Raw genomic sequence first — 14,966 nt, forward strand, 5'->3', positions numbered from 1 at the left:
GTATTTGGACTGTGTGTACTTAGTTGGAGAAGGGGTCAGGATTTCATACTGAGGTATGGAGTTTTTCAGCATATTTATTAGTTTTTTGTTTTCTTTGGCCTATGGGATGCTTGCAAATTTAAATGTTAAATCAATAAGATAAATATATTGTCTTAGTATATTCAAAATTATCAGCACCCAGATATGAATCAGTTTTATTGAAGTATGTTCTTAAATCTGTATGATTTGGTATTTTAGTTAATTTTGCGATATGCACGAAATGTAGTCCAAATAGAAGTATGATATCTGACAGCAGGAGAGAATTTAAGATTTGCCAGTTCTTCATACTCTGTCAGATATTTGAAAATCATGCTTTATTCTTTCAGTTTTGACTGTCACTTGCCATTAATTGTCAACAGTGATGCAGATCTTAAAATCAGGGTCTTAACATTTTTTCTGTGAATGCATAAGCACACTAAAACATAGGGTTTTTTCCTGCAGTTTAATAATAATGACAGTAAATGGCTCAGCAGCACTGCTAGAAGTAAACATTTGTTTTTTCAGTTAACTAAATGGCTATGACTCGGGAGCTACATAGGGTCATATACTGTAACGCTCATAATATACACATAGAAACTTGCATTGGGATCAACAATAATTCGGCATGTCATCAGAGTCAGATCTACAGCTGGGGTAAATCAGTAGCTCCACTGGACCTTACTTGAGCTGAGAACTGGGCCTTGCAATCTCAGACTGTCTGCGGGAAACCGGTATGGGCAAGCATTTTACGAACTGTATGAGTTGCAGAAGTACCTCTGCTATAGGTCTAAAACTATTCAAATGCATCACACAAATTTGAAACTGTGCAGTGATCTTCATAAAATGACAGATACTGAGACTCAAGACTAGTAACTATATCTTTAGTCATATTCTTGCTATATAGACAAGGACTGAATAGTAAAATCTACTATAAAGTCTAATACTATTAGACTTTTGCTCGTTCTGATAGTTTTATATTTCTAGTGGACTATTCTTTGTTTTTAGCTACAGAAAATAATAAAGTGTCATCTCAAATCTGTTTATTTACCAGATTTCCTTTTTTCTTATGTTTAGAAAAATTTATGACATTAGTTACTGCAAGGAATTAATAACAGAGGTCCAATGTAAAAATGTTAAGTTACAGGTTCTGATTTACTGAACGAGCATGAGCTCCAATAGGTAAAATTTCTCCTTGAATATATATTTTAATCTCTTTATCAGTAATTATTTCTGTAAATATGATTTTTAATAGTTTTATTTTAATACAGGAATATTGTAGAACAAGAAAAATTACATTGCTGTACATTATGCATTGCAATGGACAAAAATGATTTCATAAGTTAACTAAATGATTAAATTTTATAAAAATCACAACTGTTTAAATGCTTTGATTTGTATTAACACATGGATTAATGATTACATTACAGTGAATCATGGAAAACTGCAAACTCACTTTGTTTCTGATTTTAAACATGACTGTTTTCAGTCTTTCTGATAGAATCTGTAATGTTCTGTTATAATGCTATTATGAAATATCATTTAAATAGCTAAAAGAAATGTATTTTGAATCAATTTCTGAAAAGTTGAAATTGTTAATTTTGTCATGCTCATGCAGCTTTATAAAAAAGGCAATTCTGTGCCTTACAGGCACATTTTCATGCTTTGCCTGTTCAAAAGCTGTGGGAATTTTGCATCCATTTTCTACAAGCAGTTACCTTATTTTCAAATAGTATTTCAAGAATTTTATATTTTTCACTTTTTAACTATTGCAGTTTTCAAGCATACATTAGTTCATTTTGTGAACTGGATGCGTTTCGTGGCTTCAGCTGCAGCACAGCATCTTCCTAGTTTTCCAGCAGTACTGAACTGTGTTTTAGAACTAAATACATCATCTGTTACTGATGATAAGAGCTAGGAAAATTCAGCAATTCAAATGCCACCATCCAGGTCTGACTTCTTCAAGAAATCAAACCACCTTTGCAGTGTTTCTGAATAAAGGCAATTTCAGTGACATTGTTTTGTCACTTTTGCTTCCAGATTATGTGGGTTTCTTGAAAACAGTTCCATACATTTCAGTGACTACAAAGAGGCCAGGCTTGGGGCCATCACTGCTGAACTGCAAACCAGTAAACATTTTGTTCTCCGTTTCTGTAAGGAAAGAAATTAATTTAAGGACTAATTTTATCCACTCCTCTAATACACTGTAAGCTGAAACAAGGGTAATATTTGGAAATTAAATTGAAAAGCAGTGTTTCCTTTCTGACCTGAAACTTTTATAAGCCCATCTTAACTTGTTAAATCGGCTCTCCCAGGCTGTCCTTCGTAACTATTAGTTTAATTATTTTGTTTCTGGATTTTGACATTCTCTTCAGTCAGACTCTTCATCAGCTCTTCATCAATTCATAATTTTGGAGTCAAATCTTCCCAAAGAATGCTGAAGAATTCCATTTTAAATGTATGATATCTTGAAATTAATAATCGCATTTTATAGATTCTTGCTAAGCCAAAGGTCTCTCGGTTTCTTCTCTAGTCAGGTAGAGACTGTTAAATACTTTCTGGTGCTAATCCAGTTTCAGTGGTTGATGAAAGACTCTGAAACTTATCCTGGATGTGAATGTCAAAGCCTAAAATCTTTTGATGTTTTCTTCAGTGATGAAAAGATATCTCTAAAACAGAACATAACAATTCAGCAAAAGTAAACTCTTCTATAATGTAGTTGATAGGCTTGATCATAGTGGTTGGATACACAGACTGACTCTCCTGTTACGTCTGTATATTCTTTCTGTTGTATATGGGGTAATTCAGGTGTGGTTGAATATTTTTGTAGAGAAACAGGAAAAGAGAGTATACAAAGGAGCAAATTGTATGTTTTCCTCTCCTCCATGGAACTTAGGCAAACCTTTTGCTTGAAAAAGAAGGTGGAAATGGCAATTTTAACGAGAAATTTTTCTCTTGTGGCTGTCACTATTAACATAATGGTGATAATTTAATTGCAATAGTAAATACTAGACGCTCAAAGATGTGTTTGACATTTACCTTTATTTTCATGAAGAAAAGAAAGACATCTCTAGGATCAATTATTTTAAAAATCACTTTTATTTACCCCTATTTCTATCTGTTTTCAGGCCCAGTGTTGAACAGTGAGAAATCAGAAAGGCAAACCAAATTATATTTGAAATTCAGACTATTCGCTGATTTTAGGGTTTAGAATTTAAGCTTCAGTTTTGTTTTTCAGGACATTCTATATATCAGCTCTCTGTATATCAGGCTGTGAAGAGCCTGCCTAAAGTCAGTTGACTTCCATAAGCCAGACACTGTCTGCTTGTTGTAACTGTTGGGATTGCATTCATAAAAAAGTAAAGGCATATAAATCACAGCTCAGCAGTCACTCTTACCTTCAGAGATATTCCTCATGCACTTGATATGCCATCAACGAAAAGTGTATCAGTTTCACTGCTTTTGAAGTAGTTTAATGCAGGATCACATTGATATATATGTCCAACGCTTTATTTAATTCTGTAAGAGAAAAGGTGTTTCCAATAAAAACCATAAAGGTGAATAAGTAACACAAAAAATAATTACTTCAGATACCCACTTTGGCTGTGTTAATGTAACTTTTCTCATTACTTTTTTAGATTTTTGCATTGTTTGCATTTTGCTCCCAGATCTACTACACCCATTTAATGCCATTCATATTTCCTCCCCCAAATTCCAGAAGGAACAATATTATCCTCTGCAGATGTCATTCTTTCCATGACTACATACAAGCCAGAAGGCTCTTCCAAGCACCTCTACTCTGATCAGCTAATCCAGACCTGCCAAAAAGACCACCTTCTTTGAGAAACTTTCACAAACCTAAACAATATTCTGAAAAATACCTGTTGTCTGCCTTCCAGAAAATATATTTTACGCAAATGTATTACAAACAGAGAAGAAAGGAGAGCACAAAACTTAATGGCATTCTGTGGGATCTTACTTTACTGAAAACTGGTTTTATTAGCATAACATGTTTAATAGCAATGGCCATCAGTAGAGAACCCAAAGAAAGATTAATACATGGATACATGTTACTTAACTGCCAACTTTTTAATTATGTTTATCAGGGAGAGTAGATCAGAGGTGTTGACCAGAAGAAGGCTTGAGCCTAATGGTTTTTCTTCACTTTGTTTTTCACGTGAAGGGTAGCAACACCTTTTAGCCCCACTAGAAGAAACATTAGCTTTCACCTCCCCCAAGGACCATGTTTTTTTCCCCATTGACTTTTTCTTCAGTCAGAAAGAAACCCGTAGAAGTCTGATATGCAACAGTATTTTTCCATCCTCTTTGATTTCCTTCAGGTTATGTCAGCTCTGAAATGCTAAATGATGTGCTACAGAATGTGCTTAGCTATGCATCTTTCCACCAGTTTTCTGGCCATGGCTGCAGAGGAAAATGGGTGATCCCAATTTGAGATATCAACCTCTACAGCAAAAAAATTAGCCTCTTGCTGGTCTTTCTGATTGTCAGTAATCTTCAGCTCTCCTAAAGTAGTGGAGGAAGTGGTCGTGAGGCCACTGTAAATAAAAAATGCCTACTTCTTGCCTGGCGCTGCCTGTATGCCCTGTGAATGTACTAAAACAAAGGGATGTACATGCATATTCGTTAACGTTAAAGCCAGTTAGACAACTAATCACATGCATATCTCAGGCCAAAAACATAAATACAGTTAATTTTTTTTTAATTAATAAACAGTAGGTGATAACCAGTGGGGTGCCTGCCTGCCAGCTGATTTGCCCCGATGCCCCTGATGATGGATTACAGCAAACTGAATTCAAAGAGAACAAATAAAGTGGCAGACAGGTTAGGTTTCAAATGAGGTGAATTGATTGATTGCTGGTTACTTAAATCTCACTTCATGTGATAGAAGCCAAGCCATAACATTATTGTTATATGTGAACATGGTCGAAAAAAAGAATGGCAGCTATAGTGGAGCAAGAATTTAAATATTGACTTTCAGGTGCGTGGAATACACCTACAACACAATAGGTGTGGTCTTCACTGCACAAAGTTGGTATGTGTTTTGCAGTCAAGAAGACAGGAGAGGGAAAAATGAAGTCATTTTTATTTATTTCTTTTACCATCATAGCCAATAAGGGAGATAAAAAAGAACATTTCAGATAAAATACGAATAATTCAGAATAGGCTGTAGTCAGAATATATTTTTTTCCATGCAGATTTTCAGAAGTGAAAAGGTTTTATTAGCTGCCAAAAGGAACATACGGTCACCTGAGAATGGAGTAATATAGTTTATGCCAAACAATTTACCACAAATGGTTCCTCAGTGATCCACCTTCTTTAGCAAGTAGACATAAAATCATGGGTCTTTAAAATTATGTTAAGGAATTAATGATCTAATACAAGCTATCATGAGTGAGATGCATAGAGTTCAACTATTTATTTTTCTGGGGCAAAAAGTGATTGAAAATTTTAATGTCAGTTCTGTATTAGGAAAGAATAAACAGTCTGGAGAACGACAGAAGTACTCTTTCGCTTCCGTTATTACGGAAACACTTGCATTCCTTTTGAGTGCACAGAGATCTTCTTGAATATGACTCTGTGTCACGTTTTTTTCAAATTTGCAAACACCTTTGTTAAACAACAAAAATAAGCAAAATATAAAACCTTCTGAAACTATTCCAGATTGTACTGAGAATCAGTAGCTTTCTGAAGGTACCTAAATGAAAAAAATAAATTTTTAAAAATTGCTGCTGCCATAGCATAGATAAAGGAAAAATACTTCTTCGGAGAATATCGTGAAGTATAGGAATTACTAAATCCTTTCTCTTTCGGCTAGTGAACTGCAAATTTTATTCTTAGGAATGTAGGTTTGGGTTTTTTTCTTTTTTAATATCTTGCTATATAGTGTATAGAAAGAGGCTTCAAACATTAATTATCCATGGAGCTAAAAATTCTTTTATTAGCTTAGAATCATTTTGTCCTCTGGGGATGATAACATTTGCAGTTTCAAATGTGATTAAATGGAAGTGGTAGTTTACAGAGTCAAAGATACTGTATATACTTCTTTGAATATAAAACAACACCAGTAAGCATTGCTTAAATAAATGTAACTTTGACCACAATTTTGTAAATAAACAACTGCTGATACAGTCTTTTTCTTTTCCTACTGAACAAACATACTTTCTTCAAACAGTGCTTGGCACACAGAAAAATAGCAAGGGTATAATGCTTCAGGTTAATAAAACTAAAAGATAGCAGCTGTAGCTGCAGCCTTGCACAGAGGCAAGCTACTGCTCTCTGCTGTAAGAAACTGCATTGGAGCCTTAACATAAGAACAACCGTATTGCCTGTGGAGAAGAGAAGCCATATCGAGTTTTCTTCATCTACCCCAAACTGCTGTGTAAGCCTGTCGTTAAAACAGAAATGTACGTGGAAGCGCAGTCACTAGGAGAACTGGTTTAATAAATGGAAATGCCGCACAGTTTTTCTAGGCACAGTGAGGCTACCTACCTGAGCTTACGCAGTGTAACTTAACTACCACAAAGTTAAGAAAAAGGTCTGTTTTAAGCTGAAAGTCACACCTCTTGCATCAGCACAAATACAATCGTAACAAAACTAACCCCATAAAACCACAGAGTGAATCATAACACAAATACAAGGTTTTTTTGAAAGAGCATACTATAATGGTTAGCTGACGCACTTGGAAAACAGAATTCATCTCTAAGGTCTCTCACCTTTATCCCAGGTATTGCAGATAGGCATTTTGTATTTAGACTACCTAGCCTGAATATTAGCAAAGGTTAAGCTTGGTTTTTCAGTGCACAGTGGTGTTCTTCATAGTAAATAAGGTTGCTGGTGATGTTTTTTAAGTACCTTCGCCTGGGTATGGCCTGTGGCTCCCTAATATCACTGGTGATGCACCAGCTTCCAGAGGTACTATGGAACAGTTCCCTTGGAGCAGGTCAATAGCCTCAAACTGCTGCTAGTTACAGTCCTTACTGATGGCACTTTGCCCCTATACAAACCAACTACTCCATGCTGCCATTAAACAACGCAGAGAGAAACATAAAATTTCTGTTCAGAGGCAGCTCTTTGCCTAAAAAGGAGGCAGGTGCCTGCTTGTTCAGTTTTTTTTTTTTTTTTTGAATGGTAATACATTGATATTGAATGCTGCCCTGCCTTGTAGAGTGAATAAAAATAGGCTTATGCTTGACATCAGGATATTTTTTTTTCCAGCATGTTTTTCAAATTGGTCTAAAGATATTTGCTGTTTTGAAAGACTTGTTTGCATCTCTCTAGCATTCTTCCCACTTTTATCTGACGATGTAGTGATATCACTGGGTCTGCTCTTACGTGCAAAGTGTCCTGGAAGAGAGCCATTAGGAGAAAGAGAAAAAAAATAAGCACGTACCAGAATATGGAAAGCTGTGCCTAGACGCAGTTCTTTTGGGGGGGGTTTCTAGTATAAATGTCATTCAGTTGAAGGCCCATACTCGTTGGTATGCTCAGCTGTTTTGCAGTGCTACAAGTGAAACAGCTGTAAACCTAGCTTAACTCTCCAATTAAGCTGAATTTATGACATCTTTACAATACCAGTGCAGAACAAAGCAGCTGGAGACAATGAGTAATTCTGATCCTAACAATCCCTTTTTAGGCTTTATTTGGCATTCTTTAGTCAGGCAAAAGTTTGCCAGTTTGTCTAAGATTAAATTTAGAGGCCTCTGAAGATTAAACAAAATTATACCATAGAACACATGTTCATAAATGCTTAGACTTTAAATGTTTCTTTGTAACATTATATTTTTGAGCAGATTAATCCAATTTGGGTGCCTTGTGAACTCAGAACTCTTGCTGATTTCAGTAATTACCAGGATTGCACTTTAATTAGTTTTGCCTATTACTTCTTTTTTTACAAAGAAGTAAATTGATTTTTATTTCCAAAATAAATTCAGCAATTGCCTTCTGCCACAATTCTTACACTTGTGGATTATATGTGTGGATGACAAATCTTCATTCGCCCTTAGCTACAAGGGTCCTGAAATATGGTCTTGAAATACGTATGTTTGTATAAAGAAGCCACAGGCATCAGCATCTTGATGTACAGTTCACAGCCTTACTGCTTTTCTTTGTGATTCCCAGCACAGAGAACAATTTGAAACAGTGATCAATTTTTTTTTTTTTTTCATCTGTTCTTTATTTGTGAGTCCATTGCCTTTAATAGACCCAAACAGCAGAATCTGGTTGTTCATTCAGAATAAGACTCTCCTTTTTTGATCTGGTAGGCTAGATCTGTATCTAGGAGTATAATGTTAGGCCTAGTCTTGGGTCTGAGAGCAAGAGGCATGCTACACCTGAGGTACCTACGGCTAAATTCTCTTCTCCCTAAATACAGGGTCATCTAGTCAATCTGCACTATTGGGGACAAACCCTGCCACGCACCATCCTCTGGGCTGCGTCCAGGAGTTGGCTGGGAGAGTGCTGGTTGGCTCAGGCCAGAGCTGTGCCTGCTAGTCTCATGCTATCAACAGAGTAGTTACCACTATTGCATGCTAGACTTTGTGCCTGCCCTTTCTCTGGTTTAGCATACTGTACCTGTAGCCGTGGAATAATGCAGTAATGACTGCAGAATGTTTGTCAGTGGGGCTGAGTTAGGGTCCTAAACAAGAAATTGCATGTCAAAATTAGAAAATCTGAACAGTCAGACTTGACAAGGAGGCTGCTCCACATCAGGTTTGTTTCTGGGTTTTTATTTTGTGCTCCAACTAGCCAGGACCACGGTGCAGACCATGGATCTCCTCTATGCTTGGAGACTGTCCTTACCACGGACCTACAAGATCAGCTGCTTATGCTTTTTCTTTCTAGTCTTGAATCATATTCTGTTTGCTACGGCAACAGTATTTCAACAGGCAGAATGGGAAGTAGATGTCTCTGCATGTCCACAGCCTGGTGGCTGGGGCATGCTTCTGGGAGGTGGGGAATGCAGTCTTCAGCCCCAAAATTTGAGGAAACGGACTGAGGATCCTTCTCCCAGGACAAATGTACTCACCACAAAGGTATCATACAGAATAGTAAGTAGAAAGTACCAGTTGGCAATCGGGGATACAGGGTCTGGTCCACAGGCACTGCTCTGAGCTTCAGCCATTGCAAACAATTATTTTTGTTCATTCATTGTTTTGCCACGCTTTCATTTAGAAAGTATCAGTTGCAGAATTAAACTGTTCTCAGTTTTTAAGCAGAACTCAGAATTATCCTCTCTGACACTCAAAGAATTGCTTGATGTCAGGGGGCAAGCACAGGATAAGAAATTTATTAAATCTTCCATGAAACAGTTTAATTTCAAAATTTGACTTTACCTTACTCCAATGGGAAACAATAGTTCAATAGCACAGCAACAAAATTAAACCTACAAGTAAATGGCTACAGGTCTGAGCATAAATTTGTGGGAGAATGTGTTCTATGTATTTGTATCGCTGTACATACGAAAGATCTGAATTCTCCTAGCAGCAGTGTGTGGATCCAGAGGCTTGATTCAGGTTGTGTTCCTCTGGGGATGCTGTTCCCTACGTATATAAAACTGAATTCAGCAATTAAGTGGGAACTTCCGCCTTCTGGGCCCATGAATACCTACTCATAACAAACTACAAGACTGGGTTTGGAAGTTCTGTCTTTAGGAAGATTTGATTCCAGATTTCTGGTTCTAGCATTTCTCTGATAGCTTGAAGTCTGCAATATATGTGTGCTGTATTACACATAGAAAAAAGTCTGACTGAACCTATCGGGGATATGAATTCCTATATGCATAGATGATTAATGCGGTTTTATACAGCATTACCTGTATTCTGGCGTATCATAAATCAGTGGAACCCAGTACGTGCATTAATATCACAAATACTGTTTTTCCAGTATCAGCCCTGATTTGTCTATTATCTGCTCAGGTCAACAAATCTAGATACACATGAACAGGAAAGCCTCTCCTTAGGATGCCTCCTGAAAGCCATTGCTCCAAGCAGACAGAACATATAGATCCTTTTCCAAATCTAAATGAAGTTTTAATACATTTTTCAATACATGAAGAGCATCATGTGATCCCAAACATTCCTCCAAGCTTTAAAGTTTAGTAAGCGTCTGAAAATTATTAGTGAAGCTCTCACCCTGTACCTATGCAAAAGACAATGAGGATACTGAGGATACTTTGCTGATGGCTAACTTTTCCACTCCCTAGTTAACTTTTCCTCTCATCAGGAAATACATTAATAGATTTTATTGGGTAGAGTCTAATCACTTGCAGTCATTTCTTCATATGTTTCAATTTTCCTCTTAGGTGCAAACAATGAAAGCTACAAATCTAACTTAAGATGTAAAATGCCCATGACATCTGATTTGGTGTCTCAGAGACTTGGACCTTTTCAGGTGATACAGTTCTATAAAGCAACATGCTCAGAAGTTAGTGAGAAGTAAGTTTAATACATATTCATGTGTTGCATTTCTTGTTAATAAAGTTCATGTTTGAAATACAACCAATCTTTCTTGTTACTCAAAGGCTACAATCTGCGAAAGAATCAGAATCTTTTCTGAATTCTGTAGGATTAGTTGCAACATCAGCATCTATTATCTTTGTAAACCAATATCTTCACTATGTAATATGTTAAATAAATACAGCTTGTCTTTTACAAGGTGTCTTCTTCCATTGACTGCCAAATGAAGCACAACAAAAATATTAAAAAAAGAATCCTCAATAGCTGCATGAGAAGTTGTCCACTTACTCCAGAGATCAGTAAAATATTTGGCAAGGAAAACGTGGACTGAGCACTAGCACTCACTCACATGTCAAAGCCAAAACAGAAAACATAGTTCGTAGTGGAGTGCAAGGACAAGAGTGCCAGAAAGGCACTCTTGCAAATACGTGCTACGCAACTGTACCACTTTCCACCTTCTCTGTTGCTTTCGGGTGCTCTTAACTACATTTTGGTAAAACAGTGTGCCCGAATGCAACTCGGGAATGTGTATGTCTTCTCCTGCAAACAGATGCGGAGCCAAACACCAACCCCTGTATCAGTGCGTGGACATATTGCACAGCTGGAAGAGCAATTGCAGCCATTAAAAAAAAAGCACATTTTTCCTACTGGGTTATCTAAAAGCTTGATTTGTAGTGTGAAAGTGTGTTTTAAACATGATTTTGAGCACATTAAATTTTGCAAACTAAAGACAAAGTAAATTTAATGGTGGCGTTTAAACTCTCTGAGGTCTTAACTGAATGACATACATTAGCAGTCAAAAATAGCTGATTAGTTCAAAATCAAGCTGTGTAAAGTCCTGTAAATTTAAGTCACTGCCTGACATGTGGGTGCCCACATGCTCAGAAAAAGCAGTGTGCGGAGACGAACAATATAACAGTCCTCTATTACCTGCCTAAAGAGGTGGCAGGAGCACGTACTGCGCTGTCGCAATCTCTATCTAGAGACAGTCTGAGGTGCATAGAGTTGATCGTGGGCAGGAGGCAAAAAGGGGAAAGGAGAAGGACAAAAGGGCACCCTCCCTCAAGGCACTAATAACACCTTACCTCGCCTCATATTCCCCCTAACTGCAGGTTCAGCTGAAAAAAATGCTGGAGTATGTAACAGGGACAACACCCCATAGGCAGGAGCCTGTAAATCTTTGCAGTCTCCAAGGCATGAGCTCCATGGGCTTGGCATTCCTTGCACTTGACTGTTTGTCAGGGCTGCCTTGGGGTGTGTGAGGCACTGCTTGAGCAGGTGTGGGAGCATAGGCAGATTTTAGGGAAACAGGATTTCAAAAACAGACCTTAGACATTCACATACATAAAATCTACTTATTTTCTAAAATTGAGGGGAATTAATTCTGATCTAAGTTTATATTTAAAAAAAAATAATTAAAAACCAGAATGGTTCTTAATTCCTTCTGAAATAAGCAAGATCAAAGGCATTGCAGTCCTTTTGTAAAATCTAGTCCTTTTTCCCCCCGCACACACATACATACATTGATGGCTTTAGCACTTACCAGACCTTTACAAACAAGTATCTAGGCATCACAAAACTACAGTAAACTTGATAGAGAAATCATGATCCTCACTTTGCAGACAAGGTAACTGACTCTAAGATATTAAGACCGAACTGTTACCCTAAATCTGAACACCTGCAGACACACTTAATAACAAACAGGTGATGTAAGAGTTATCAGGACTGAAAACATCAAAGTACTACTTAAGGTCTGTGGAGATAGATGCCCAAGTCTGAAAACACTGTTTAAGTTCATGTTTAGTTTCCAAACATTTAAACCATGCATAGTAATATTTATTTATCTGTATGTGTTTACAGACACTTTAAATTTGTTAATTTTTTAGAATTTTTTTCCATCAGACAAAGTTACCTTTTTCAGTAGGTTTACCTTTTGCTTCTTCTAGAAGTGGAGTTACTTCTGGGCTAACAAGTCTCCATTTAATAATGCATGAATTTTCCTCTTATGAAGCTAGATAGTTTTTCCATCACTTGTACTTCACTGTTTCTGAAACCAGGTGTTAATTTTCAGGGGGATAGGAGGTTTCCAAGCAGCTGCCAGGACTAATATAGCAGCCAGCAGTAAACGCTGAATAAGCTTAGGTACAAAATCTATACCATCTGGTTTCAGGAGTCCCTAGCCAAAAAATGTGAGGCCAGTTCCTTTCATGTCCAGAAATCTCCCCGTTCATTGGGAGTTGTGAAATGGATCTTACCTTTGCATTACCTTTTAATTCACAACTCAGAGGAAGATTCAAATAATGGTCTTAAGAAAATATTGCATAACTGTAAAATGGGAAACTAAGTAATGTGCTCAGGTTTCATAATAAGAAAGATGAACACTCTTTGACAAGCTGAGATCAAAGTCCTTGCTCAGCCTCACAGTAGTCCAGTGTTCCAAGCCGCTGTTTCTCGAAGTCAATGATGGCTACTGGTGCTCAGCACAGAAACAAAGTCCCTCAGAGGAATGGTGTCCCTAGACCAGTAAGTCAATAAGGAGATACAAAATTAAGCCCTTCAGGTTTGATTTAAGAGCAGGGAAGTAAGGAATGAGGTCCGTCTTGGCTGCCAGTGAGGAAATACTTCTGGTTCCTTAGGTGTCTGAAGAGATCGACGATGTTCTACATAAAAAATTGCAATACTGAAAATTTTAGTAAAAGAGTAACTTAAGAGTGACTTTGTTCACAGACATGACTATGGAGGCATAGATATAGCTTGGGCCATTCTAGAGATACCCGAGGAGATCCAAGCAACAGAACTTCCACTGAAGAAGTGTGGAAAAGGAGTGTTTCCTGCAATTTTTGAAGTCCAAATCATTTCACCCTCTCTCTCAGGCAGTCATTTACAACTATACATAATCCACAAGGTCACTTTCTTATCAAAGCCCTGAAGGTACCAAGCTATCGTCCCATCCAAAAAGTCATTAATATATCTTAGCTTTTTATGTCTGGGTTATATATAAAAAATTGCATATCGTAAGAAACTATGCAAGCCTATTTTTTCTTTTAGTATCATCACTGCTTTCAACACACTGATTAAATCATTGCTTTAACTGGGTGATTAAACCCTTTTGAGAAGGGACTGCCATGTTACTGTATTTGGCTAGAACAGAGTATTCCCCAGTGATTCCCCAGTCCATAGGCACTATCACAATACAGATAAAACAGCAATGATAGTGCTGTTGCATTCCTGGTAACCATGGGTTTGTCTACACTGCTGCATAGCAAGATTGCCTTGAGCTCCATACAGCAAGTTAGAATAGCTCTGTCATCTGATCTAGCAGCAGATTGAACTGGAGACACTTTTAAAGATGGGCAGATGAATGCAGATCAGACTAAACTGAGTCAGAAAAAATGTAATTTTAAAAGCCTGATGTTTTCTCTCAGCACCAGTCACAGAAGACTTAATGTTCTGAGGATTCATTCTGACTAGTAGTCAAAATATTTTTTTGTACCTGTGTCTAGTAGTAGTAAAGTGATGATCCCTCTGATCATATACGCTGCAATAGCATTTGATCATAGATTCCAGCTGGAGGGCATTCTGAATTAACAGTTTCACATAACCAGACTATTTTATAACGCACTGTGAATAATCATTTCAGTAAAGGCAGTGATTTTGCTGTGTTCATGCCCTGGAACAATAGTGCTAGTATAAATCCCAAGATAGCACTCAATGTACTTCAAGAGAGAACTTTAGTCACCTTAAAAAAATTTAAAAGGCTGTGGTCCAAAGTTCCACTTATCTCTGAATGTCTGATAAATCATTGATCCACAGATAGTCTTTTGTATTGCATCCATGAAGCATCTGTAAGTGATAACTTAGGCAACTGTAGTGCACTGATATTTTTCAAAATAGCAACAAAACACACATGAAAATACTGCCCAGTTGCTGGCTAACTCTGACCGTATATTCCAGAGCAGTGTTTCCTCACTCTTGAAGGGAAGTGGAGAGGCTCCACACGTAAAGAGTAGGACTAGTCCACAGACTGCAAAACCACTTAAAAAACAGACATGCCACAAAGTTCAACCAGATCCAACAGGCTTTCCTGTTACTAATTTTCATCTATTTCATTGTTTAATGTATTTATTAGGATCTTCCTATTTGACTATTTCTGATATTATGAAAGGTTCAGGGACTAAATAATACCAAAAAACTGTAGATCTTTATTTCATATTATCTGGTCTAGTTCCCAAAATTCACAAATCACTTTTAATACCAGAGAGAAAATATTTCAGTGAAAGCAAGTACATGCACAGCCTCTATCCAAGAAGAAGAAGCTGAAGAAATTTTATCGCTCACTCGTCTTCAGTGTTAACAGCCAGAGGGAATACACTCTGGAAATCAATTTTCTTTTACGAGAACTTGATGTGGGTAGTTGCTTGATGTGTTCAGCTTCTGTATGGCTCAGATTCAGCAAGACACTTAAAAGTGTGGCTG

The 14,966-nt window shown here is 37.2% G+C and overlaps 1 long non-coding RNA gene across 1 annotated transcript; it reads right to left on the bottom strand.

Annotated features, from left to right (window-relative positions):
• Positions 1-1,257: 1,257 nt before the first annotated feature.
• LOC148053356 (uncharacterized) lies at positions 1,258-12,093 on the bottom strand. Its single transcript, XR_015708601.1, has 3 exons — positions 12,034-12,093; positions 3,414-3,534; positions 1,258-2,684 (listed from the first exon to the last, which is right to left on the bottom strand). It is a non-coding gene; the product is annotated as an uncharacterized LOC148053356 (long non-coding RNA).
• Between the last annotated feature and the right edge of the window lie 2,873 nt (positions 12,094-14,966).

Source organism: Nipponia nippon, unplaced genomic scaffold (genome assembly GCF_047370975.1).
Source record: "Nipponia nippon isolate SJK-2023a ecotype South Korea unplaced genomic scaffold, ASM4737097v1 scaffold_4, whole genome shotgun sequence".
Classification (NCBI taxonomy): Eukaryota; Metazoa; Chordata; class Aves; order Pelecaniformes; family Threskiornithidae; genus Nipponia; species Nipponia nippon.